The following is a 25,704-nucleotide window of genomic DNA, read 5'->3' as shown; positions in this document are numbered from 1 at the left end:
ATGATGATTGTCACGTTCATCACATTCAGGTTGAAGTACGAATGAATATCTTAGAAGCAAAATAAGATGAATTGATAGAAAAACAGTAGTACTTTGCATTAATCTTTGAGAAACAGCAAAGCTCCACACCTTAATCTATGGAGTGTAGAAACTCTACCGTATGAAAATACATAAGTGAATAGAGGGTAGGCATGGCCGAGTGGCTATCCCCCAAACGTGATCAATAGATCCAAAGATAATCCAAAGATTTCTAATACAATAGTAAAAAGTCCTATTTATAATAAACTAGCTACTAGGGTTTACAGAAGTAAGTAATTGATGCATAAATCCACTTCCGGGGCCCACTTGGTGTGTGCTTGGGCTGAGGTTGAATGTTCCACGTGTAGAGGCTCTTTCTGGAGTTGAACGCCAGGTTGTAACATATTTCTGGCGTTCAACTCTGGTTTGTGACTTGTTTCTGGCGTTTAACTCCAGACAGCAGCATAGAACTGGCGTTCAACGCCCTTTTACGTCGTCTAAACTCGGCCAAAGTATGGACTATTATATATTTCTGGAAAGCTCTGGATGTCTAATTTTCAACGCAATTGGAAGCGCGTCATTTTGAGTTCTGTAGCTCCAGAAAATCCACTTTGAGTACAGGGAGGTCAGAATCCAACAGCATCAGCAGTCCTTCTTCTACCTCTGAATCTGATTTTTGCTCAAGTCCCTCAATTTCAGCCAGAAAATACCTGAAATCACAGAAAAACACACAAACTCATAGTAAAGTCCAGAAATGTGAATTTAACATAAAAACTAATGAAAACATCCCTAAAAGTAACTAGATCCTACTAAAAACATACTAAAAACAATGCCAAAAAGCGTATAAATTATCCGCTCATCAGTCATCCACGCGGCCGCGTGACCTGGAGATCGGCGTAAAGATCCAACGTCCAGAAAGTTAGGCTAGAATTGTGCGGCCATTGTGCGTTTCGCACAATTGACCCACACGATTGCGTCACTCATGCGATCGCGTCACTTGCACAATACCAATCCCACGCGATCGCGTGAGCGACGCGATCGCATCGCATGGATTGCACCACACCCCAAAAGGAGACAGAGAGTTGCACTGAAATGACGCTAGATTTGTGCATTTAGCACAAATTCCAGCGACGCGATCGGATGCCCCGGGCGATCGCGTCATTTACTCTTTTTGCCATCCACGCGATCGCGTCATTTACGCGATCGCGTCACACAATTTTTTCGCACTAGCCACGCGACCGCGTCCCCCACGCGGCCGCGTGGATTCAAATTTATAACCCCCCAGCCACGCGAACCCTACCAGTCGCCCCCCCCCAAACCTTTCTTCTCCCTCTCTTCTCCTCCAATCCAACCATCACCACCCAGCCACCACCACGCCACCGCCGACCACCGCCGACCACCCAGAACCCGCCGCCACCCACCCCCTTCCTCCTTCCCCCTTCTTTCTTCTTCTTCCTTCTCCTCCCTCCCTCCAACGCCACTGCGCCAGACGCCGTCACCACCACCCCCAGCCACCTTTCTGCCCATTCTCCCTAGTTCGCCTACCAGGTTCCGCCAAACGCCACCCTTTTATCCTTTCGTCGTTGGTTCCTATTTTTCTTTTCTATTATTGTTCATATTTAGGCTAGTTAGATATGCATGTTGTAGTGGATTTTAGAATGTTAGGTAGCCTAGGATGTGGTTAGTGGATTTAGGTCTATTTAATTGCACTGTTCTTGTTTCTTGTTTCTTTATTTTCACAATTCTCCTGATGCTGTGCTGTTAGTTTTCTTCATATGATATAATTTCTTGTTTCATGCTGCTCTTTACTCTGAATTTTCATGTTTATATTCCTTATATGTAAGTCCAGCTTTAATTTTGATTCATATGAACTATTTGACTGCTCTTTATTATCCCGCACAGCAGGAACTTTCTGGCCTTGGGCTACAGACCTCCATTCCTCACTGCTCCTGGTGACACTGCCACATTATCTGCCGGCCCCTCTTCCTCTACAGCTACACCTGCCACCACCACTGCACCTCCACCTGCCCCAGAGCCCATCTATCATCTAGTGCACCACCTGTTTCGACGGCTTGACCAGATGGAGCGTCGCAACAAGCGACGCTATGAGCACCTGAAGCTGATGATACGATCTGGTGACATTCCCTCCGAGCCTGACACACCATCCGAGGCATCTGAGGAGGAGGTGGATGATCCCGAGGCAGAGACCCATCCACAGAGCGAGGCAGAGCAGGTAGGCACCCAGCAGGCAGCACACCATCAGGAGGCTCCGCCTCAGATTCAGGCTGTAGACCCTGAGATCCCTCTTTAGTCAGCACCTCCTCTACAGCAGTCAGACCCTCAGATCACCACCTCAGAGACCCCAGCTACCCGTCCTTCCAGTGATGACACCCTTTCACACCCTGCTTGACTGCACATCATGGACGATGCTACATTTTAAGTGTGGGGAGGTCGCCATCTCTGACGTTCTTTTTTTTGTTGAACCACTACATACCCTTTTTATTTATTTTGCTATTTTTTTGTATTTTTCTTTTTATTTCTATTTTGCAGTACTTATACATTGCTATTTTCATGTATTTATACTCTATTTCTGCATTTTGCATTTTTAGTTCATATTTTAGCCACTTAGTTTAGTTGCAATTCTAACTTATTAGTTATAGAAATTGTGGATTGATTAGTATAGTTTACCCTTTTTTAGCATAAGATAACTTGGAATAGATTGAAAAGAAAAAGGAAGTAAACTAAAGACTTTAACAGAATCAAAATAATCCACACACTTTGTACATATAGCATTACATGTTAGTTAGTTAACAACATTTCATCAAGGAGAAACACTAGAACTTTAAAGCCACCTTAAGTTTTACATTGAGAATAATGGGAATTTTTAACTAAACCTGCATGACATACATAATTGATAAATGATTTTTGAGCTAGAGAACACATAGCCTGTGAGTTTTGAGCTTAATTGTATGGTTACATTCAAACCATAATTTTTATTCCTGTGTGTTCCGTCCTTCTTTTATATTCTGGTATTCTTTACTTTGTTTTAATCTATATGTCCGATTATAGATTAGAAATACATACCAAGAGAGTGATTGAGGCCATTATTTGATTTTAGCTCACTTATCCCAAAATATCCTACCCTTTACATAACCCTTGTTAGCCCCCTTGAGCCTTTGAATCCTCTTTTATTCTATTAGCCACATTACTAGCCTTAAGCAGAAAAACAAAATAAATTCCCAAGTTGAATCCTTGGTTAGCTTAAGATAGAAAATTATGTATAGTTTAAATGCGGAAAAACCTATTGGGAACATGGATGATAAAAACAAAAGGGTAGAAAAGAATTAAAATAAGTCAAAATAAGAATATTTGGGAAGCATGCTCATGTGAAATCAAAATAATTGAATTACCATGTGCAATAAAAAAAAAGAAAAAGAAAGAAGATTTTATTTTTCAGTATTTGAATAAAGGGGACACAAAAAGAATTCCCCAATTGTGAAATAAAGCAATGCACATGGGATAAAAATAAACATTGCGATATGAGCATGTAACATCAAAAGTGAGAAAATATGGAAAATAGGTAAAGAAGCTTTGATTTAGAAAGTATGTATGTTAGGTGAGATCTTAGTCTAATTAAGGATTCACTTATTAGCTCACTCAGCCTTATACATATACCCTTACCTTTACCTTGGCCCCATTACAACCTTACTTAAAGACCTCATGATTTTTGGTAAGGCTATATTCTATGATTGTTGATTGGTTAGATGAAGAACAAAGTTATAGAAAGTAAGAATAAAAAAAGAAGAATAGAGTGATTAACCCAATAAACACTGACTGATTAGAGAGTAAACACAAAATCCAGTGAGGGTTCAATAGCTCATTAACATTTATCTCTGTTTAAATTATTAATTGTCTTGCAAAGTTTATAAAATGCTTTTCTCTCCCATTTCAATTGTAAAGGCACTTTATCACTATCTAAGGTTTGGCTATATATATACATGACTCCTTGAGAATGTGAATTAGTTTAACTACATGCAAGCTTTATATACAAGTGAATAAAAATTAGAATTGCATGATGCATCATTCATTTAGGTAGTTGCATTTAGATTAGATTGCATTACATGACATTCCATCACTTTAACCTTACGTTTCACCTTGGATTTACCATGAGGACATGCTATTGTTTAAGTGTGGGGAGGTTGATAAACCCATATTTTATGATATATTTTGGGCTTAGTTTGAGTGATTTATTTAATCCTTCACCCACTTATTCATATTAATTGCATAGTTTTACTTTCCCTTCCTCATTATGGGATGTATGTGAAAAACATGTCTCCTATGCTTTAAAACTAATTATTTTAATTACCTTTAATTCCATTCGATGCCGTGACTAGTGTTTTGAGTAGTTTCAGATCTTCTAAGGTAGGAATGACTTAAAGGATGGAAAGAAAACATACAAAAATGGAAGGAAAGCACAAAATGGAGTTTCTAAAGAAACTGGCATCCATGCGATCGCATGGGCGACGCGGATGCATGCCAAGCGCGAATCAACAGCGACGCTGCTGCATGACTGACGCGACCGCGCGCCTTAAGCAAAACACATATGACGCGGTCGCATGACTGACGCGACCGCGTGACAAGAAAAGCTCCGAATGACGCGGACGCGTGACAGAGGCCATGCACCGGAAATTGCAGAAAATGCTCCCAGCGATTTCTGAAGCCCTTTTTACCCCAAATCCAAGTCCAGAAGGCATAGACCAGAGGTTATGAAGTGAGGGAATTCATCCATTCATAGAGAGACGACTTTAGTTTAGTTTTCATGAGTTAGATTTAGTTTGGAGAGAGGTTCTCTCCTCTCTCTTAGGATTAGGATTTAGGATTTCTCTTAATTCGGGAGTAACTCTCGATCCCAGGTTTAATGTTCCTTTACTTCAAGCTTCTCTTTTACTTTTATTCACTACTTTAGTTGATTATTTACTTTTGTAATTTAATTTATGAATTCTTCCATGTTGCAGATTATTATTTTGGATTAATGTTATTTGAGGTATTTCAGTTAATATTGCTTTCTTTTATTTATTAGTTACAATTATCCCCAATCTGAAGACATTCTTATTCCAGTAGATTTACTTTTCTCCTTTTGGTTTTGGTTAAGAAATCAGTAACTCAGAAGTTATCAAACTCAAACATGCTTGATAATTGTTATCTTTGTTAATTGAATTGAGCTTCAAGAATCCCAATCTTTTCTTAGAAAATAAAATAGGATCCGAAGATCAATCCAATTAATCCCTTGACCTTCCTTTATCTTAGTAAAGGTTAACAAAGCGGAATTAAGATTCATTTCTCATCATCATTGATAAGGATAGCCAGGATAGGACCTCTAGTTTCTCATACCTTGCCAAAAGTTTATTTACAGTCATTTATTTATTTTACTTGCCATTTAAATTGCTTGTTCTTCATTTACTTTATTCGCTAATTAAACTATTCACTCCTCATTCTCAAAACCCCAATTTACAATATCCATAACCAATAATAAGAACATACTTCCCTGCAGTTCCTTGAGAAGATGACCCGAGGTTTGAATACTTCGGTTATCAATTTATTTAGGGGTTTGTTACTTGCGACAACCAAAACTTTTGTATGAAAGGACTTTTGAAGTTTTAGAAACTATACTTGCAACGAGGATTTATCTGCAAATTTCTAGACCACGCAAAAGTTCTCTCATCACTCCCACCTAGCACTTTTGATTAAAGTCCTTAAGTTGGATATTTAATGAGCTCCTTGTTATGGTGGCTTGTGCTTGAACTCATCCAGAAATCTCCACCAACATTTGCAATTCCAATAGCCTCTGATGTCCCAAAATAGGCACGTAAAGCCTTCGAGCAAGTTAAAGTAGGTGTTTAGGCTCCAGGAGTGTTAATTATCAGAATGAATTCCAAGATCCCAAACCTTGCTTTTGTACCCGTCTTTGCTTTTATCTACATTATTCCATCCGGGCGGTATGCAATCCGAAATCTCACTGAAGCATCCAAACAGCTTCCTAGACCTATACAATTGAGCTCTATACCAATCCTTGCACTTCCATTTGGAGCGTGGAACTGTATTGAACCTTGGATACCAACTTCTATTACTAACCATCTTCCTCTTACTCTTAAAGCCACAAAGAGCTCTAAGCTGGCCATCGGTTTCAAGCAAACCATATTCAAGTGGAAAGGTAAAGATAAAGGCTAAGGATTTTACCCACTTAAAGTTTGTATTGGGTGGTAATGGCCTTGGGAGAGGTATTTCCAGTGGTTTTTCAAGCTCCACTCCCTTGTAGTTTTCTGTGAATTCTTCCACTTCCTTACAAACCTCTTCAACTGCAACTACGTCTTAATCAAAGTCTTCGATTTCTTCCTCATCACTCAAATCATAAGTTGGAGGTTGAGAAAAGTCTACCTCCACATCATCTTCGTACTCACTTGAAGAAGATTCTTCAATCTCAAAGAATTCAATTGCAGATGCAAGTTCATCATTAGGAGAGCTTGGTTCACGATAATCATTACCAAGGAAACTTGCTTCTTGATCTGTTCCATCCAGTTCTTCATAAGGTACATGCTTTGGGGGTTGTGCACTATCCTCCTTAGCATCAATTGCAGATTTCTTGGCGGAATTCTCTACGACTCTTGATTCCCATGGAGGTTCAGCGTCTCATAAGTCTTCAACTAATTCTTCTTCTTTGATGATCTCGGCTTCCTTCACTTGTTCCAATACAAAGTCATGCTCCTTACTATCCACCAGAGCTTTTATTGTCTCCTTGTACTTGGGGCCAATCGATTTATCGCTTACTCCAATTGATGAAGAGTTGTAAGAAATTGATCTACTGTTTCATTAAGACGATCCTGTGATTCTTGGGTCGATGGATATGGACATGGTGGATATGGAAGTGGTGGTTCTTGGGGGGTAATTGGATTGGAATTGGGGTGGGTAAGAGTTAGGGTCATATGGAGGTGAATGGTTGTAGGTGGCTTGTGAGTATGGTGGTTCAAAGCTATGTTGAGGAGGTGGTTCATAGGCATATGATGGGGCTTGTTGGTAACTACAAGGTGGTCCACCATATCTATCATCTTGGTACGCACCTCAGAATGGCTCTTGACCATAGTAGTTTGGTGGGGGTTAGTTGTCACGAAAAGGTCCACCATAACTATTGTCCTGGCATGCATCGTAGAATGGTCGTGTCCATGGTACTTTGGAAAGTGTTATTGTCAAAAGGGTTGATCAGATCCTCGTGGCTCCTTCCATCTTTGATTGTTTTGACCTTGATGCATGTTCCTGTTATAACTTCCATTCCTTACAACAACATTGGAACCAAACTTAAAGCCAAAGGGGTGAGAACTCATAGTAGCTAATAAAAATTAAAAAACAAAAACAAAAAAAATAAACAAGCAAAAGAAAATATTTATAATAACCAATAATAACGCACACAATTGCAACTCCCCGGCAACGGTGCCATTTTTGAACGAACAGAACTCTCGTGCGGTCTGGAATTTTCACAATTAAGTTCTCGTTGCAAGTATAGCTTCTAGACTAACAAGAAATCCTTTTGTGCAAAAGTTTTGGTTGTCACAAGTAGCAAAATCCAACAAAATTTATAACCGAAGTATTTAAACCTCAGGTCATCTCTCAAGGAATTGCAGGGAGGTATGATTTATTATTGGTTATGGAAAAGTATCTTTTTGGGTTTTTGAAATAGGGAACAAGGAAATAAATTGGCAAGAAAGTAAATTAATTATCATGAAAACCATTGCAAGGTATGAGAACTGAAAATCCCATCCTAGTTATCCTTATCAAGTTTGATGAGAATTGTTTGTTGCTCCCACTTAGTTAACCTTTACTAAATAAAGGAAAGTCAAGTGGACTAATCAATTTGATTCCTCAAGTCCTAGTCAACTCCTATGGAAAGACTAGCTTTAGAGGGATCCAAATCAATTAGCAAATTCCAATTTTCAATCAACAACTGAGTTTGATAACTCAAGTGTCACCAATTACTTAACTAAAGAAAAAGGAGAAAAAATCTAAATTAAATTAAAAGCATCAATAACATGAAATGAAGAAAGCAATCATAAATCTGAAATACCTCGAATTATATTAAATAGAAAATCAAATTAAACATAGGAATCCATAAACCAATATTGAGAAAATAAACAAACTCAAATAATAAAATAAATAAAAGTAGAAGATAACATAAATTAAAGGAACATTGAACATGGAATTGAGAAGGAATGAACCATAAACTAAGAGAAATCCTAAATCCTAAAACCTAAGAGAGAGGAGAGAGCCTTCCACTTTAGAAAACTACACCTGAAACCTAAATTTGTCCCTTGTGAATGAATGATTGATGAATGATATGATTCTCTCATTCTCCAGCCTCTATTATGTGTTTTTGGGCTTGGATTTGGGCCGAAAAAGGACCCAGAAATTGCTGGGGGTGAATTCTGTAACTTTCTGCACGTGGCGTCTATCACGCGTACGCGTAGGTCATGCGTGCGTGTCATTTGAAAATTTTCCTTGTCACGCGTACGCGTCGCTTGTGCTTTGCGCTAGGCATGCGTCCGCGTCGTCCATGCACGCACGTCGCTGTCATTTCCTTCAAAACTTCATTTTGCACATTCCTTCCACTTTTGCATGTTTCCTTTCTGTCCTCTAAGCCATTCCTGCCCTATAAAGCATGAGAATACTCAACGCACAGATCACGGCATCGAATGGTAATAAAGGATAAATAAAATTAACAATTTTAAGGCATAAGAAACATGTTTTCACACATATCATAGAATAAGGAATGAATTGTAAAACCATGCAAATTATATGAATAAGTGGGTGAAAAATTGATAAAAACCACTCAATTGAGCACAAGATAAATTATAAAATAGTGGTTTATCATAAAGATTTAAAAATATTAAGAAAGATAGGATTTAAAGTTTAAAGATTTTGAAAATCAAATTTAAAAGATAGTAAAGATTTAGAAAGATACGAATTTAAAATTTAAAGATTTTGACAAAGATAAGATTTAAATTTGAATTTTGAAAAAGATTTGAAAAGATAAGATTGAAATTTGAATTTTGAAAAAGATTTGATTTTGAAAATTTAAATTTGAATTAGGATAAGATAAAATTTTGAAAATTGAATTTTAAAATTTGAATTTAAAATAAGATAAGATAGAGAATTGAAAAAGATTTTATTTTTGAAAAGATTTTATTTTAAAATTTAAAAGAAAGATAAGATTTTTTTTTGAGATTTTAAGAAAGATAAAAAGATAAGATAAATATTTTGAAAAAGATTTGATTTTTAAAATTTTAAAAGCAAGATAAGATAAGATAGAATCACAATTAAAGGAAAAGATTTGAAAATCTAACAAGAAAGCTTAAAATTTGAAATTTTTTAATTTTTGAAATTTGAAAAATTAAAAAGACAAACACTAAAAGACACCAAACTTAAAAATTTTTGAAATTGAAGGCTATAAATTTCGAAAATTTTGGAGTAAAAACACGAAAAGACACCAAACTTAAAAATTTTAAGATCAAACCAAGAAAAATAACAAGAACAATTCGAATACAAGGAGGAACACTCAAGAACACTTTTCAAAAATTTAAGAAAAGAAAAACACAAAGTGACACCAAACTTAAAAATTTTAAGATCTAATGACACTAATTTTTGAAAATTAGAGGAGAAACAACTAAAAGACACCAAACTCAATTTTTAAAATCAACCAAGAAAATTCACTAAGAACAATTCGAATATGAAGAAGGGAAAATAAGAACACCTTCAAAAATTTAAAGAAAAAGATAAAAACAGAGGGGACAACAAACTTAAAAATTGATACAAGACTAAAAAAAAAGACAAAGATTACTAAAGAAAAGAACAGATTTTGAAAAAGAAAACAAAAAATAGGTAAGACTCAAAGAAAGAAAATCAAAATGAAAGACATAGCCAAGAACAGAAAAGGTTTTAAGAAAATTTTTGAAAAGAAAACAAAAGACACAAACAAAAGAGCAAATAAACCATAAAGAATACCTAATTTAAGAAACAAGATAATCCGTTAGTTTGTTCAAACCAAACAATACCCGGCAACGGCACCAAAAACTTGGTGCGCGGAATTTAACTTCGCACAACTGAACCAGCAAGTGCACCGGGTCGTCCAAGTAATACTTGAGGTGAGTCAGGGTCGATCCCACGAGGATTGTCAGCTTGGATCAAACAGTGGTTATCTTGTAAATCTTAGTTAGGTGGATAGAAAAGTTGTTTAGTTGTTTAAGCACATAAAAGTAAAATAAAGATAACGTTACTCGGTGGTTGTGAATTTAATGATAAGAAGATGGTTAAGGCCACGGAGATGTTTTGTTCTTCTGGATCAATCATTTCTTACTGTCTACTCCAACTGTGAATGATTTCTTCTATAGCAGGCTATATGTGATCAACACCGGTTGAGAGGCCGCCAATCTTCCTCTAGGCTGAACACCAGGTTTAGTGCACATCCAGTATGAATGAGGGTGAAGCTCCTACAGTTCATCCCCTTGGTGATCCTACTCAAAACGCCACAGACAAGGTCGAATCTTCCGGATCAGAGAATGCTACTCCTTGGTTCTAACCTTTACCACAAAGACCCTAATCTCCCAATACCTTGGCTGAACTGATGTCTTGAGAAGTCCCCAAAAATGTCGTGGATTAGCCGTCTTAGAGACGTATCCTCAAGCTAGTAGTTCAGTAATATCCGATGCAGGACGCTCACTGAACCCATGTAGAATAGAGATAAATTGTGATGGTTCAACTCATTCATAAGGTTGATGAACGAAGATACATCTTAAGAGAGAATCAAACATGAATTAAAATAGAACAGTAGTACTTTTATTAATCCATAAAACTCAGCATAGCTCCTAACCTTAACCTAGGAGGTTAGTGACTCATACTGTACAAAAGTAGTAAAGCATTCGAATAGGGGAGGAAGAAGATCCTAAACATGGGTGATCTTCTCCTATATATACTAGTCTAATGACTAAGGATTACAAAAATAAGATAAACTAAGTTGATAGTGCGAAAATCCATTTCTGAGGCCCACTTGGTAAGTGTTTGTGCTGAGCTTAAGTGTTTCCCACGTGATAATGTCCCTTGGGGGCGTTGAACGCTGGCTAGGGACCCCGTTTTGGGCATTGAACTCCATTTGCTCCCTTCTGGGCGCTGGACGCCAGGACTGGGGCTGGTGGCTGGCATTGAATGCCAGTTTTGGTCCTTCATTTTCGGAACAAAATATGGACTATTCTTTATTTCTGGAAAGCCCTGGATGTTAGCCTTCCACAGCCGTTGAGAGCGCGCAATTTGGACTTCTATAGCTCCAGAAAAGGTCCTTCGAGTGCAAGGAGGTCAGATCCTGACAGTATCTATAGTCTTTTCTCTGCTTCTGAATCAGACTTCTACTCAAGCTCCTCAATTTCAGCTAGAAAAATATTTGAAATCACCATAAAACACACAAACTCAGTAAAATCCAAAAATGTGAATTTTGCTCTATAACCTATGAAAACATAATAAAACTTAAACAAAACATACTAAAAACTATACGAAAATAATGCCAAAAAGCGTATAAAATATCCGCTCATCATTAGGGTCACTCAAAACCCATACTTGGTTGGAGAAGGGGAGAAGATTATGTCGTTACATGTGGAGGACATGCGAGAAGGTTTAGAAACATGCTTAAAAAACCTAGTTGGAAGACTAATGGCGGATAGAGGATTTAGTGGAGGTACAATGGAATGAGCCTTTTTTGCGATTTGGAATCATCCTGAGGGATTCAAAATGAAAATGGACGGTGAGGATATCTTCCAATTTTTCTTTGCTAATGAAGCAGATGTCATAAGGGTGGAGAAACGTTCACCATAGCTGTTTAAACAGTATATGATCCATTTGAGAAGATGGAAACCGAAATGTGAGTGGAAGAGGAGGATTTTACAAGAATTCCAATATGGATACAATTGTGGGATATGCCAAAATTTTGTAAAACTAAGACTGCATCCCGGAGGATCAATCAGAGATTAGGAGAGGTGATAAAGGATGGGGTATTTTCTATAAAGAGTAAAGAGGAAAGAATTATGAAAATAAGGGTGGATTTGGACGTGACAAAAATACTGTGACAAACAATAAAAGTGGCTAGCCTAGAAAATGCATTGTTCGAGATTCAGTTAAAGTATGAGAAACTGGGATTATATTGTAGATTCTATGGATACATTAGACATGAAGCAAGGAATTGTAGTGCCTACTTGAAGAAATCTGCCAACCAGCAGGAGGTGGAGGAGAGATGGAGTAAGGAGCTGAAAGCAAATCAACTTGGATGGAAAGTGGAAGAACAGAAAGAAAATGCAAACGCCAACCTTCACAAAAAGGAGACCGAATTTACTCACTCATATCCTAGACCTACACCCGTAAGTATTTTAAAAAAAATTCTAATTTCTCTGTCAAAGACTCAATCTTTGACCAAACCAATCATAAATCCACAACACTAAATCAAAAATAAAAAAACAAATCATCTCAGCTTCCAACCCAGCAAGCACTAGTAGATAATACCTCAAAAAATCATATTAGTAACTATAAACCAATAGCCCCAGTATAAGCCCAAATTACTCTCCACGACCATCATCATACCCCTAAACATCTTACACATATACTATTACTAATCAAACTATCAATCATAATAAACCAACCCCCAACACAACCCAAAATTATCTTACATTACCTTACCAAAACCTACTAAACTACTCTCCTCATATCTCCACCAACCGGTTCATAGCTCCTAGAGTAGCAAACAATCAGGTGTCAGGAGGAATGGAAGTGCTGATCTGGCAGCTTGGTGGAAAGTGTTAAAACAGGTAACAAAAAACAAAAAATTAAACACTTGGCAAGGAAGAAGGAGGTGAGGGAGAATATAAGCCAATTACTTGAAGCTAAAAAGAGTGCGGATCCCTAAGAAGATGAGGGTGTACAAGAAGTTTTAATGTATTCTACTAAAACTTTCAGCTGAAGGGCTTTGATAAATGAAAATTATTGCTTGGTTTGGAATCGATCAAAGACAAGAATCAATTCGTTGGTAGCATAGTCCAAACCAACAATGAATTCTCACAATCAAATATTAAATGTCACAATACAAAATATAAACCGAGAGTATTTAGCTCCCGGGTCATCTTCCCTAGGAGTTGCAATGAAATGTCATATGATTGGCTATGAGAGAGAGCATGGAGATTTGGGAATAAAAGCAAGAGAGCAAGAAATGTAAATAGCAAGAAAGTAAATGAACATGCAAGGAATGTAAATGGCAACTCTTGGCAAGAATTGGGTAATCTAGGTTTCCTATCCTAGTTGCGGACCACAAACATGGCAATTGTATGGAATCAATCCAAATTAGTCAATCCTCCTTGAGAATTAGTCAAAAAGCCACAATTGATCTCAATCTATAAGTCCTAGTCAACTCACTAATTAACTTAGTGAAAGACTAGCATTAATGGAAACCAAACCAATTAAGGGAAACCAAATCAACTAACTACTCTAATGTATCAATTAAGAATGGACATCAATAACTCAAGGAACACCAAAGTTAACAATTTCAAGCCAAGAGTGAGGAAAAACTATGTAAAAACTAAGCCAAGTATTTTATCAAACACTTGGTGTGTATGAGAATAAAATAATATTAAAATATAATAAAATAAATGCTAAAATACCAAAAGCAAGAAAATGACAATAACAACTAAAGAAAGCAATAAATGACATGGAAACATAAATTTGAATTAATTGGAATTAAAGTAACAAAGAGTATCCAAATGCATAAAAATGACAAAATAAAGGAAATAATAAGAGAAATGAAGAAGAACAAGATAGAGGAACATAGAAACATAAATGAAACTACACTAGAATAAGAATTAAAAGCAGAAATTAAAAGAAAATTAACTAATAAAACCCTAATTCTAGAGAGAGAGGGGGAGCTTCTCTCTCTAGAAACTAAGAGAAAACATAATAGAAACTAAACCTAATTGCCCCCTTCATTCCTCTTCACTTTGGCCTTAAATAGCTTCAGAAAATGAGTTGGATTGGATTTTGGAGGCCCAAAATTTACCCCCAGTGATTTGCATTAAGGAGCTCACGTGCAGGGACCTGTGCAGCCGCACAGACGCGTGCGTCCGCACACATGCTGAAAATTGATCTATGCAGACGCACAAGTACCTGTGCGTATGCATAGGTAATCTTATATCCATTATAACAAATTATATACCAAATTGAAGCCCCGGACGTTAGCTTTTCAATGCCGCTGGAACCGCCTCATTTGGACCTCTGTAGCTCAAGTTATGACCAATTTAGTACAGAGAGTTCAGGGTTGGCAGCTTTCCAAATCTTATTTCCTTCATGATTTCTCCCCTTTTGGATGCTCTTTCTTCACTTCTTCAACCCATACTTGCCATGAAAACCTAAAATCACTTAACAAATACATCAAGGCACCACATGCGATTAAAGTGAATTAAAATTGACTAAATTAAGCACAAAAGAGCATGTTTTCACTCTCAAGCATAATTTAGGAAGAAATCTCAAAAGCATGCTATTTAGATGAATAAATGTGGGTTTATGTGATGAAATCCACTCAAATCAAACCAAAATATATCATAAAATATGGATTCATCAGGCTTTAAGGTGCCATCTCATAAGAAGGACCCCGAATGCCATAAAGATGTTAGCGTAAAACTCCCGGGGTTTGGGAAAACCTCTGGTGGTTCATAACATCAAAAGGATCAAAGGTTCCCATTCTCCAGAGGTCTTGTTTCTCTGTGAAATGAAGTAACAATCCTCTTATATGAAAAGACAGTTACATGAATTTGGGTATGAGGACTGGTTCTTGGTAGATTAGGTGGGTACAGCGGATGGATTGGCGTTAGCTTGGAAGGAATGAGTGAAGGTGGAAGTGATGAAGGGGGAAGAATTTTATATTGTCTTTTCGTGGAAGGATCTAGAGAAACAATTAACATGGAAGGTACTTTCAGTGCATTGACATAGTTCAGATCAGATTCAAAATATGAGGTACTACTCAATCTCTTAGAAACACTGGATGAAAGATATATAATTATTGGAGATTTTAACGCTATCTTCTCTAACCAGGAGAAACAAGGGGGAAGGGACAAAACACCACAATCAATCCAATCTTTTTGTGCGTTTCTTAATAGAGGGCACTTAATGGATATGGGATACATTGCTGATAGTTTTACATGGTGAAACAGGGATGAGCGGACTATTAGGGAGCAACTAGATAGATGGCTCATCTCAACAAAACCACATGAGGAATACCTTTCGGCCTCAATGTTTAACTTGGATGATAGGGGATCAGACCACAAACCTCTATTACTATGCACTGATCTGAATGTAACTAAAGGAAAATGATGATTCAGATTTCAGGATAAGTGGTGTGGCGTGGAGGAAGTTGATTATAGTAAAGGAGAGTTAGTTGATCTCAGTATCCAGTTCGCCTATGTTTTAGCTTTACCAGAACCTAAAAAGATGTAGGCACGAATAGTGAAATGACAATTAACAGGTAGGAGCAACTCTAAGAAGACAATTTGTGAGCTAGAATCTAAATTAACAGTTCACAATTTGATCCGGTTACAGCTGATAAAGATGTCATCATACAGATGGAAGATGAGCTAGCTGGTTTCTATGTTCTAGAAGAGCGTTATTTGAAAGAAAAATCTCGGATTAACTGGTTGAAATGAGAGGATCAGTATACCAGATTTTTTCATACCAAAAGCCATGCTCAGAATAGGAGAAACAAGATTTGGAAACTAGAGGATAAGGAGGGTAATTGGTGCAACACCCCAGAAGATATTGCTACGAGGGCCTAGAGATTCTTTGAGGAGTTATTTTGCAGCAGCAAACCTAAAGACCCATCTAGGTTCCTAGATGACTTGAGACCGAAATTGAATTTGAACATAACCAAAAACCTCATCAAACCCGTATCGAGGGAAGATATCAAGAGGTCAGTGTTTTCTATTAATGCAGAGGCATTTATAGAAAAAGATGATTTCACAGCAAAATTTTATCAATTTTACTGGAATTATATTAAAAAAGATGTCATTAGAACTGTGAAGAGTTTTTTCTGGAGGAGTAGTATCCTAAAAGACTTTAATCATACACAGATCTGTCTGGTTCCTAAAGTGCCTAATGTCACCTCAATGCACCATATTTGGCCTATTAGTCTCAGTATAGTATTTTACAAAATTATTTCAAAGATATTAGTTCATCGCTTACAACCATTTATGGATTTATTGATTAGTGAGAATCAAAGCGTATTTATTTGTGGTAGAAGTGACAATATTCTTATTTCTCATGAATGCATGCATTTTCTTAAGAATAAATCCTATGGGGGAAGTTATATGGCCCTAAAGGTGGACATGAGTAAGGCATATGAAAGGGTAGAACGGAACTTTATTTGGTTCATGATGACCAAATTCAGGTTTTATAAAGTGGATTAATTGGATGAAGGCTTGTTTATCTACTCTATCTTATTCTATTATTGTGGATGGAACACCAACTTATTTTTTCAAACCAAGCAGGGGATTTATCTTTTTCTCATTTGTGCATAGGATTTATCTTTTTTGCACCACAAGAAAGAACAAATAACCTTTTTCAGGGACTTTGGCTGAATAGTAGATGTCCACCTATTAACACCTTTTTGCAGATGATTTACTATTATTCTGTAAAGCCTCACATCACAATTGCTGTAATTTGACTCAGATGCTACAATAATATGGCAGTATTAATGGAAACAGAATGCTAATGCAGTTTTGGAGATGATAACAGGGAAGTGAATGAAAAATGCATTTCATTAGCTGAGATACTATGACAAGAAAAAGAAAAAAGGGGGAGGGGAGGAATGGAATTCAAAGACCTCAAAGCCTTTAACCTGACCATGTTGCCCAAGCAAGGTTGGAAGTAAATGACAAAGCCTAATTTTCTATTCTATCATATTTTCAAACATAAGTATTTCAGATATTCTTTATTTTTAGAGGCAGGACATAGAGTTCGCCCTTCATGGGCATGGCAGAGCCTTCTCGAAGGATGGTTGATCTTGAAAGAAGGTGTTAGGTAGCAAATTACAATAAACAATTTGGTCAAGATACGAAAAGACCCTTGGGTAGGAGTTCATCCACCTTTTAAAATTTCAATAAATGACCATTGAGATAAATCACTTATCTAGGTGCGCCAGTTGATTACTGAAATAGGAGAATGAAATCAAGAGCTTATCCAAAGGGTTTTTTCATCTGAAATAGCCTAGCAAAATGTATAATCAGGAGAATACACTGTGGAATCTGGGTATATCACTGCTTATTAGTTCTTTCATAAACCAACAAAAACTCTGCATTCAAGATCCTCGATGTCAGAAATCTGGAATAGCATTTGGAAATTGTAAGCTCAACTAAAGGTAATGGTGGGGATCTGGAAATGTCTCCGAAAATAACTCTGCACACCACAGTATTTTGCTGGAAAGTAGTGGGGATCTGCAATACTTCACCGGTCGCAAGATTTATCCCTTGTGACCCAGAACTGAAAGCGTAGGAATGGTGGCAGCAGTTAGTGATATCAGAATGGAAGCAATTGGGAGGAAAAAAATAGAATAATGCACATCACCTACCCTGCTTTGGCAGATCTAGTTGGCAAGAAACTCTTGGGTGCAACGAGAGTCTAGGAAAATTTTGTCCCAGGCGACGAAGAGGATGGAAGAGTTCCGGAGACACGACTCCCATCAGACCCAATCCCAACGACATGCAATGTCTTCTTTTTCTATTTCAAATTTTTGTCTTCTTCTTTTAAAATTTTTCTATCATTATTAATTGTTCATGATTGAAAAATTCTTCCTTCTTTTTCGTGTTATTGTAATATAGAAACACTTTAGACCAATGTTCTGAAAATTGGACCGGACCAGTCGGTTCAACCGGGTTAACCAGACACCGGTAACTTAGTCGGTCCGGTCTACTTGTAAAACTGCCCTGTAAAAAACCAATGAACCGGACAAACCAGCCGGGTTTTAGTAGGCACCGATTCTCCTCCCCAAATAACGAAACGACGTCGTTTGGCGCTGAAAAAAAGCATGAAGTGAAGTGAAGTCTGAACTCTGAATGCATTGCAGCCACTTTCCAGTTTCCAACCCTAATCTGCAATTGACGTGGCGAAAATTGGCGAGTTAAGAAATTATTAGAAGAGATACGTTGCAAGTACAGTTCTTAACCAACCAGAAATCTGCTTATCAATTTAGAAGGGTTGTCACAAAATTTAAATTAAAATACTGGGAGTATGAGTCCCAGGTCGTCTCCTAACGAGTTGCAGAAAGGTGTGCTATTTTATTAATCAGATATTTTCAAAAAAATGGTTTGAGTTGAATAACAGGAAATTAAATTAGAGAATTTGTGTAATTTTAAATAAAAGCCTTGACTGAGAGTAGATTAGTCGGAAGCCCTATTCTTGTTGGAGTACTCTCAAGATTAATTGATAATTGAGGGTCGTTCTGTTTAGTTATCCCTTACTAGGTAAGGGAAAGTCAAGCAAGTTGGAAAGCTATTTCTATTCACAAGTTCCAATCCGCTCAATTGAAAAAGATTGGTGTTAGTGACTAGAGGGCAATCCAACAATAAACCCAATTGCAATTTTTCTTTTAAGCATTCCAACTCAAGGTCTTCCCTTCAATCAACTCCCATCCAAGTTATGGAACTACTCGCTCATTGTAAAAATAGAATTCATAACATAGGAAAGGGAAATATAGAAAGACATGATAAATAATAGTCAAAGGGATCAATTAAAAATAAAAACAGTTCTTGTATCAATAAATTCTAAAAATAATCCAATAATATTTTTGAGTAAACAAAGGACATGGAAGAGTAAGAGACAGGTAAAGAAAACAAACTAGAATGACGAAGTCTCGCTGAGGTAATAACTCTTCTCAATATCCCAATGCGAAAAGTAAAAAATAAATCCTAAGAACTATGAATGTGCAGAGAGAAAATCCTAGGGGAGGAGTAAAACTAGATCTAAAACTGAGAATTGTCTGTAATGAATTGTTCTCCTTCGTTTTTTCTTGTTCTTTGGCTCTAGTTTGCTTTTCTGGGCTGAAAATTGGGTCAAAACAAGGCCCAAAATTGCCCCCAGCGAATTCTGCAAATTCTGCAAATCACGCATGTCACGCGATCGCGTCATTCATGCGCACGCGTCATTCGGCGTTTTGCCTTGCCACGCGTGCGCATCGTCCACGTCTCCGCGTCATTTGTGCAGTTCCAATCCGGGCGGTCGCGTGAGCCATGCGTCCGCGTCACTGCGATTTCCTCTATGTCGTGCGGTCACGTGAGCCATGCGTTCACGTCACTTCTCGCTGATCATCTCCTTAATTTCTTGTGTTCCTTCCATTTTTGCAAGCTTCTTTTCCAACCTCCAAGTCATTCATGCCCCATAAAGCCTGAAACACTTAACACATAGATCACAGCATCTAATGGAATGAAGGAGAATTAAAATACATAATTAAAAGTCTTTAGGAAGCAAATATTCAATCATGTAATAATTTAGGAAGGAAATATAAATGCATGCCAATCATATGAATAAATGGGTAAAGAATTGATAAAACCATACAATTAAGCACAATATAAACCATAAAATAGTGGTTTATCAACCTCCCCACACTTAAACATTAGCATGTCCTCATGCTTAGTTGAAGGAGATAAAATAAATGAGTAGGAACATGTAAAACTCATGTAATGCAATGCAACCTATATATATGAATGCAACTATATGATTCTTGTCTACTTGATCAAAAGTAAATAGGTTCTTCAAGACAATCACAAATCAAACTCCACTAATTCAATTCTTATACAGTAAGAACAGATAAAAATGCAAGAAGGTAGCTCATGAAAGCAGAGAACATAGAATTTTAAGTATTGAACCCTCACTGATGATGTATGTACACTCTAATCTCTCTAGTGTATAGGGCAATCACTCTATCCTTCTCTAATCATGCTTTCTAATTTTTTTGTTCTTCACCAAACTAATCAACAACAATTAATATATCAATGCAAACATCATGAGGTCTTTTCAAGGTTGTAATGCGGCCAAGGTAAGGGTAACGATATATATATGGCTAAGTAAGCTTATAAATTGAATCTTTAATTAACCCAAGCTTTAACCCAACATATATATATTCTATATAACTTAAAATTCACACCTAGCTACCCAAAATTTCTCTTTCACATTCCATACTCATGTATCAACTTTTTATTTTAATTTTATCATACATGCATTGATCTTTGAATTCTTAACTTAGCATTGGGGTAATTTTGTCCCCTTATTTATTTATTAATATTTTTGGATTTTTTTTCAACATAAAAATAAAAAATAAACATAGCTAATCAATGCACATAGATTTTTTTTATTCTTATAGTTTCACATGAGTTGGTACCCAAATTCCCATTATATTATCATGACACATTCCCTTATTATCTTTTGTTCCCACAATTTCCCATACTTAATTAACACACACAATTCTATCTTAAGCTAACCAAAGATTCAATTGGGGTATAAAATTGTTTTTCCGCTTAAGGCTAGTAATGTGGTAAAATACAGAACAAATGGGGTTTAAAGGCTCAAAGTGGTTAACAAAGGTAATTGAAAGGGTAGGCCTAATTTGGATAAGTGAGTTTAAACAAGTAATGGCCTCAATCATATGCAAACATATAAATATATTAAACATTGGACATATAGGATGAAACAAAATGTAGATTACAATCATATAGAAGTAAACACACAAGAATAAAATAATTATGGTTAAATAATGTAACCATGCATTTGGGCTCAAATCTCACAGGTTGTGTGTTCTTTAGCGCAAAAATCATGTTCCAAATACAACTTCAAGCAAATTTCAACATAAAAGTTTTGATTAAAATTAGTGAAATTTTGTTCTAAAGATAGGGTCTTAGAAGAAACTTATTGTCTTTTCAGTCAAGTAGAACATGCATGCAACTAATCTATTACTATGTAATTTATCCTATTCTACAAAAGAAAAACTAAATAAATATCCTAATATATTGGTGTTAGGGAAGAGAAATTACCTCTGAAAGTCAGGTACTGATCGACCTCCCCACACTTAAGGCTTTGCACCGTCCTCGGTGCCATCTGTCAAGAACAAAGGTGGGCTGGTGGCAGTATCTCCACAGTCGGGACCGTCATGGCTCCCTGTGCTGGTAAACGAAGTGGAGTCTGGGGTGTCTGAGTCCTTGAATTTTCCCATAATAAGCTCCTTAAGGTATGTGAATCGGCGCTTGTTATGGCGCTCTCTTAGCTTAGCTTTCTGTTCCTGCCGATCCAACTTTTCAAGTATCTGATGGAGCAGTTGGGTTATTGTAGGTGCTTGTGGTGCGGAAGAAGGAATGTCCTCAGCCGATTCGGTAGGCTGGCTAGTAGTGGCTGCTGGAAGTCTAATATATTTCCCGTTAGGGACGTACTGATCATCCCTTGGAAGCATGACTTTGGTGTCCCCAGCTCTGTAGGAGACTCCGGCTGCTGAGACGAGATCTGAGACCAAGGCGGGAAAAGGTAAGTTGCCTGCAATCTGTATGTGTCCCATGGCATTCCGGATGTGTCTTGGTAGGTTTAGAGGCTGGTCTGTAAGGATGCACCATAGTAGAGCGGCCATGTTTGCAGTGAAGGAGGATTCGTGAGTGCTCAAAAAGACGTAATAGGACATGATCTGTACCCATACGCGAGCCTCCAAGGTAAATGCTGAAGCAGATATTCCCTTAGGACGGGAACGGTGGTATCCGTAGATTCATCTGCTGCCAGGTAGTGTGATAACTCTGAGAATAGCGTCCCAGTCAAATTGGTACATCTGGCGCTTGAGTGAGGCTTCTTGAAAGGCGTCCAATCTTTCTGGAGCAGGGGGAAGATCTAGAGCTTGTTGAATGGCCTCTTCTGTAATGGGGACTTGTTTCTGACGTACATAGACAGACTGCAGGGTTGGCAGGTGGAAATTAGAGTAGAACTCAACTACCCAAGAAAGATTAACCTGCCTTGGCTGTCTCTGGAGGAAACCCCATTGTCTTCGTTGAATTTGCGGCTCAACAAAGGTAGCAATATTGGGCGGGAGGATAAGAAGGTATTCGTTGTTGTAGCTCCGTTCTGCCAGGATAGGAAACATCTGCTCACAGTAGCAATTGGGAAATCGCGCAATGTCCTTTGCTGGGAAGGCTTTCTCTTTTTCATCAAACTTTATAATCCTCTTAATTCTTTTTGTTGAGGGCTTGACTGCAGTTGAAGAAGGCTCTGCCACTAATGCTCTTTTTGTTCCTCTTCTTGCTGGTGGTTTGGGAGTAGCTTTCTCTTTTCCTTTCTTGGTGGCCATCCTGAAAAGGGAAAAATAAAGTAACATGAATTCAAAGGGACAGAGCAAGGAAGAGGATGGTATAAGTGATAATCAATGCACGGTAAAGAGGATGTCGTTAACACATGGTCATGATTACATGTGAAAAGTTCACCAATGGAAATATAGAAAGTGCATTTGATGACAACTAAATGCAAGGTGTTTATTGGCATGCAGGCAAAGGCATGAGTAGCATAGATCAAGCATTTAATTTGTTAAATATGTTATCACTCGTAACAAACTAACCATCACGTTTGTATTGACAATTAAATTAAATTAATAAAATAGTAAAGGGAATTGATGAAAAGCAAGTATTGAATAGTAGAATAGAATAATGTAGAAAATGCATAATACCATATGGGCTTTTTCACAAACACGTAGCATGCATGATGAATAAACTATTGAAAATAATAATTTGAACATGCAAGCAACCCTTTAAAAAGTAATATATAATTGCCAAATAATGTTGCAACAATCCACAAGCATATAATGAGAAATAATAACTCAATTAAATTTCTAACACCAATTAAAAGAAAGAAAAAAAGAAAGAAAAAGAAAATATGGATAATGAAAGTAAAAAGAAAAGAAAAGAAGAAAACATAAAAATAAGAAAGATAATGGAAAAGTAAGGAAGGAAGAAGAAAAGTAAAACCTTGATAATGGGGATGAGAGAGAGAGAATAAAGTGAGAAAGAAGGAAGAAGGAAGAAGGAAGAAGGAAGAAATAAGAAGGGAAAAGAGAAAATAGGATTTGGGGAAAAGAAAGATAAGATATTTGGCAAATCAGGGTAAGCTGTGCGGCGCAAGCGACGCGGACGCGTGGGTGACGCGTTCGCGCGAATGCGCTTAGATGGATTGACGCGGTCGCGTCGGTCACGCGGTGGCGTGACTTGTTTTATGCGACTGGCGCAAGGGCAGCCTCGCGCTCACACAAGTCTCTGTTCGAAATCTTATTTTGCCAAAATATGGGTGACGCGATCGCGTGGGTCATGTGATCGCGTGAGTGGCCAATATTGGGATATGACGCGGACGCGTGGGACACACGTTCGCGTGGTAAGGGCTGTGCGTCTAGCGCTAGTTCAGCACCACTCCAGCATAAATTTCGGCTATGCACCCTTTTCACGTCGATTTTCAGGTCACGCGGCCGCGTGGGTGACGCGGTCGCGTGGGAGGCAAATTTTTCACCTGATGCGGATGCGTGGGACACGCAGTCGCGTGGGGCAATTTGTGCCAAAGGCACGCCTCCAGCCACACTCTCGCGTGACTTTCTGTTCGCTTTCTTATTCTTTCTAAGCCACCTGCGACGCGGACGTGTCATTGATACGGTCGCATCGCGTGAAAATTTTTTTTAAAAAAATATAAAAATATGCAAATGCAGATGCAAGCTATATGTGCGAATAAGGAGAAGAGTTATGGAAAAAGAAAACTACGAATAAAGAAAATAACGATCATACCATGGTGGGTTGTCTCCCACCGAGCACTTTGCTTTAACGTCTGTAAGTTGGACGCTCCACTAGCTCAGTCTTCGGCTGTGTGTGGATCTTCCAAGAGAAAGATCTCGAGCTCCTTATTTTTCTTCAACTTCTAGCCATGGTGCAGCTTTAAACAATGTCCATTAACTTTGATGAGTTCAGAGCTTGAAGGATGACTTAGGTGAAAAACTCCGTACGGCTCGGCCTTCTCTACTCTGTATGGACCTTACTATCTTGATCTCAACTTGCCTGGCATGAGCCTCAGTCGAGATTTATAAAGGAGGACTAAGTCTCCAGGTTAGAACTCTCTCTTCTTGATGTGCTTATCATGTACAGCCTTCATCTTCTCCTTGTACAGCCTTGAGTTCTCATAAGCTTCCAGGCGAAGGCTTTCTAATTCTTGCAGTTGCAACTTCCTCTCAGCTCCGGCTGTTTCAAATCCCATATTGCATTCCTTTACTGCCCAAAAGACTTTGTGCTCTACTTCAACTGGGAGATGGCAGGCTTTTCCATAAACTAAGCGGAAAGGACTCATCCCAATGGGTGTCTTGTATGCTGTTCCGTATGCCCAAAGTGCATCTTGTAGTCTGGTGCTCCAGTCTCTACTATGAGGTTTGACTATCTTCTGCAATATACGCTTTATCTCTCTGTTTGACACCTCGGCTTGCCTATTAGTTTGAGGATGGTAGGCTGTTGCAACTTTATGAATTATCCCATGCTTCTTCAGTAAGCTTGTTAGTTTCTTGTTACAAAAATGGGTGCCTTGATCGCTCACGATTGCTCGTGGGGATCCAAAGCGACAAATAATGTAGTTTCTAACAAAGGAAACAACAGTGTTAGCATCATCAGTGTGGGTAGGAATTGCTTCCACCCATTTGGAAACGTAATCCACAGCTAACAATATATAAAAATGACCATTAGAATTTGGAAATGGACCCATGAAGTTAATGCCCCAAACATCAAAAACTTCACAAAAAAGCAAAATTTGTTGAGGCATCTCATCCTTCTTGGATATATTACCAAATTTTTGGCATGGGAAATAAGATTTACAAAATTCAGCAGCGTCTCTAAAAAGAGTAGGCCACCAGAATCCACAGTCTATGATTTTTCTAGCTGTTCTTTGAGGGCCAAAGTGTCGTCCACTCTCAGATGAGTGGCAAGCCTCTAAAATGGACTGGAATTCTAATTGAGGCACACACCGTCTAATTACCTGGTCAGCACCACATCTCCATAAATATGGGTCATCCCATATATAATATTTAGACTCGCTTTTCAGCTTGTCTCTTTGATGCTTAGTAAAGTTTGGAGGAAAGGTGCGGCTAACTAGATAATTAGCTACAGGTGCATACCAAGGGACTACCTCAAAATATGGGTTATATAATATTTAGACTCGCTTTTCAGCTTGTCTCTTTGATGCTTAGTAAAGTTTGGAGGAAAGGTGCGGCTAACTAGATACTAGATAATTGGTGCATACCAAGGGACTACCTCAGATACCGCTTGCAGGTTATCAAATGGGAAATTATCAGCTATAGGAGTAGGGTCATCTGTAATGTGCTCAAGGCGACTCAAATGGTCTGCCACTAAATTCTGGTTACCACTCCTATCCTTAATTTCCAAATCAAATTCTTACAGCAACAGTATCCAACGTATTAACCTTGGTTTGGACTCTTTTTTAGCTAGTAAATATTTTAGAGCTGTATGGTCTGAGTACACTACCACCTTAGTACCAAGTAAATAGGCTCAGAATTTATCCAGAGCAAAAACAAAAGCT

Source organism: Arachis ipaensis, chromosome B08, assembly GCF_000816755.2.
Source record: "Arachis ipaensis cultivar K30076 chromosome B08, Araip1.1, whole genome shotgun sequence".
In the NCBI taxonomy this organism is placed as follows: domain Eukaryota; kingdom Viridiplantae; phylum Streptophyta; class Magnoliopsida; order Fabales; family Fabaceae; genus Arachis; species Arachis ipaensis.
This window is presented reverse-complemented; position numbering follows the sequence as displayed.